Raw genomic sequence first — 4088 nt, forward strand, 5'->3', positions numbered from 1 at the left:
TGTCTAGGACAGGGCCGGGATCATGGCAGATAATCAATGTTTGCTGGGTGGACGATGGATGGGTGGGTGCAGGTGGATAAATGGGGAGCGGGGGACGTGGATGAATTTGCCCGAGGGCAGGAGGACACACACTCAGAGGTGAATCTTCAGCAGTGAAGAAACCTGGGCCTCAGGCACCTCACCACCAGAATGTACCAGCCCCCTTGGCAAGCCGAGGCCCCCCCGACCCGATGCCGGCAGCCCAGGGCCCACACAGAGAAGGGGCAACACTGCACAGCCCATCACATCCACGGCCCCAGCTTTTCCAGGAAGTGGAGCTGGTCACATGCCATCCATCCCTCAACTATTACTTAAGCACCCACTGTGTGCCAGGCACTGTGTTCCGGGGAGTGAGGCAGGCTCGGCAGTTCCAAGACTCATGGTCTAGTGGAAACACAAGCATTAACCAGGCAGCATCTTTTTTTTTTTTTTTTTTTTGAGACAGAGTCTAACTCTGTCACCATGGGTAGAGTGCAGTGGCGTCATCACAGCTCACTGCAACCTCAAACTCCTGGGTTCAAGTGATCCTCCTGCCCCAGCCTCCTGAGTAGCTGGGACTATAGGCACACACCACCATGCCAGGCTAATTTTTCTATTTTTAGTAGACAAGGGGTCTCGCTCTTGCTCACGCTGGTCTCAAACTCCTGAGCTCAAGCGATCCTCCCGCCTCGGCCTCCCAGAGTGCTGGGATTACAGGCGTGGGCCACCAAGTCCTGCCTATTAACCAGCTCCTCTGGCCCGCAGAGTTTGGAAGTGTGCGCAGGCAGGCGAGAGCGACACAAAGACTGAGGCTCCTGGCAGGTGCAGGGCTGGGGTTCACCACGGCCTCAGAACAGGTGACGGTCAAGGGTGCAGAAAGTCCTTCGCAGGCAACGGAGAACAACGGTCTCACCCTAAGTGGCTCCTCTGAGAAACGTGGCAAACCAACGACCCTAACCTTTACAACTCTGCCCAATCCCTAAAATCCTGACGCTTCTGCACACAGGCACCTACTGCTCTACTCTCAGTAACACCACAATTTTCCTCTGGAAACCTAAACCTCTGGCGATCTCAACCTGTGACCTTCAAGAGGTTCACAAATGAACCCCCTCCCAAGCCCCACCTCGGCCCCAAGCTCGGACAGAAGCCACGTGACCCAGCCCCGGCCAATCCAAGCATCCCGCCTCCCCAGTCCTGGTGACCAGGTCAAGAATAAGCACGTGACCAACTGCAACCAATGAGACTCAACCGCACAGCTTGCAGGAACTACTGGGGACACGGGACTCTGCGCACAGGGGTTGCTGAGGGGACAGGATAATCTGGATATTTTGCCAAGTCCCCTACATTCTGGGGATACAAGTACAAAATGACAAGTCCGGTGTCTCCAGAGAACTGCAGAACAGATGAGTACCACAGGGGACGACAGTTATTCTAATGAAGGGCGATACAAGGTGAGTAGAAGGCAAGAAGCTGGCAAATCATCCAAGATGGAAAATGCTAATGATTACTCAGCTATTTTAGGAGAGTGCATTAAATGGACATGATAAATGCCAGGCTCTGTGTTCCAGAAAACCAGGGCCTGCACTGATGGCATCCGCAGTCCTGTCCGGCCTCCCCGGGCCTCTGTCTTCCATCACCCCTACCACTGGGTAAACACCTCACCCTCCCCGAAGCACAGGAATTCGCCAGTGGAAAGAACACGCAGACACCTTCCAGGGGAGCTGAAGGCTACATACTTTATCCTAATGTAGTCAGAGGCTTCGCTGTCTCGGCCAGGGCCAAGGGCTCCAAAGGACACCCAGCCTCATCTGTTTCTTGCCAAACGGCTCAACAAACTGCCTCTGGAAGCCTGTCACCCCCGCCCTTCCCCAGCCACCCGGAAACCAAGCGGCAGACTCAGAGGTCAAGAAAGGCCGGCCCTGCTCTCAGACACCGCCTGCTGCGGCTTCCTAAAGGAGACACGAAGCGACCAGCGAGGGGCCAACACGTCCGGGTGACGACCTGGAAATTGCAGGTTTTGTCAAGGGATCCAACGTCTGGAGCAAAAGGTTACAAGGAAACTACCACCCCCCTCCTAAGCGGGACATGACTCAGAGACTAAACCTCGTCGCCTGCCCTGGCCGAGGGCAGATCTTTCCCTATGAGAGGAGACTTCACAAAATGCCATGGGTTTCTATAGGATTTGCTATTCCTTGTGTAAAAGCAAAGAAAATGAGAACATGTGAGTACAGTCATCGCATCTATGACATCTATCCACGTCGTGCGGATGTAGACACAGACTCTCTGCAAACACACAGAAGAAACCGGTGGACGCCGGGGAGAAAGGTGACCGTGGCGTGAGGAGGCAGGCCTGGGCCTGTGGTTCTCCACCGGGGGGATTTTGCCCCCAAGGGAACGCTTGGCAATGTCTGGAGCCACCTTCAACTGTCACAACTGGGCACGAAGGGAGAGGCACCACTTGGCGCCGAGTGGGTAGAGGCCAGGGATGCTGCCCAACACCCTGCGATGCACACGACGGCCCCTCCACACTGAAACAAAGGATCATCTGTCCCCAAACGTCGCCAGTGCTGAGGCTGAGACTCCTTGCTGTGTGTAGACCGTCTGATACAAATTTTTACCATCACCTTCTGTTTTTAAAATAAAATGTACCATATATACAGAAGCAAATAGTCCAGTTATATTTAACAGAGACTATTAAACAATTTAAAGAAAGATAATAAAATGAACACCCTACGTAACTCTCATCCACTCTGATATTACTTTCACTTCTACAAAAACAAAGAGAGTCCGTCGACGCCCTGGAGAAAGTCCGGGGCACCAGACTGTGATGAGAGTGCAACGTGCAACACGGAGTGCCGGGGCGCTGGGGCAGAAGGCATCTTAGGGAACACAGAGTCCCGGAACAGTATAGAGATGCCATTTCCTCTCAACTCCCGTGCGCTGACGGTGGTCACTGGGACCAGGAAGGCACACCACAAATGACCGTGGACGTCTGCCGTGGGAGGCGAAGGGGAAGAGAAGCCGGAGTCCGGCATTGGACATCCTGTGATCTGACCCCTTCATTTTTCATATGAGAAAACCCAGAGCTGGGAAGGTGAAATGACCAGCAGCAGGTCACGCTATGAGCTGGCCGCAGAATGCAGCTGTCCTGACTCTCAGAAAAACACTCTAGTCCTCTAAGCCGGAGATTGACCCATGGTCCACATCTGGCTCATACCTGTTTACACAGGGCCTATAAGTTCAGAAGGAATTTTACTTGTTTGTTTGTTTCAAGACAGGGTCTTGCTCTATTGCCCAGGCTGGACTGCGGTGGTGGGATCACAGCTCACTGCAGCCTCAATCTCCTGGGCTCAAGTGATCCTCCCACCTCAGCCTCCTGAGTAGCTGGGACTACAGGTGTGTACCAACACGAATGGCTGGATTTTACATTTTTAAATAGTTGAAAAAAAAATCAAAAGAATATTATAAGACACATGCAAATTATAAAAAGTTCAAATTTCAGTGTCTATAAATACATTTTTACGGGAACACAGACATACCCATCCATTTACGCATTATCTGCAGCTGCAATTGCACTCCCCTAGCAGAGACAAGTATTTGCGACAGAGACCCATATGGCCTAGATTCCCTGAGATATTTACTAGCTGACTCATTACAGAAAAAATCTGCTCACTCCTACTTCTTGCCAGTGTCTTTCAAACTTGAATGTGCGCACGAACCACCTGGAGAGAACTTGCTAAAGTTCAGATTCTGATCTGGGGTGAGGCCTGAGGGTATTTCTAACCACACCAGGTGTTGCCAATGCTGCTGGTCCACGGATCACACCCAGAGGCGTGAGGATCGACTCCAGTGGGTCTCAAGGTGTGGGACCCAAACCAACAGCCCCTGGGAACACGTCAGAAATGCAGATGCTCCAGCCCCAGCCAGACCTACTAAATCTGAAACGCTGGGTGGGGCCCAGCAAGATGTGTTTTGACAAGCCCTCCTGGTGATGGTGATGCCAGCTCAAATTTGAGCACCATCTGTCTTGCAACTCCAGACTCAGACATTTAAGGTGGACCTAAACAAAA

Source organism: Propithecus coquereli, unplaced genomic scaffold (assembly GCF_000956105.1).
Source record: "Propithecus coquereli isolate 6110/MARCELLA unplaced genomic scaffold, Pcoq_1.0 Scaffold7807, whole genome shotgun sequence".
NCBI lineage: Eukaryota > Metazoa > Chordata > Mammalia > Primates > Indriidae > Propithecus > Propithecus coquereli.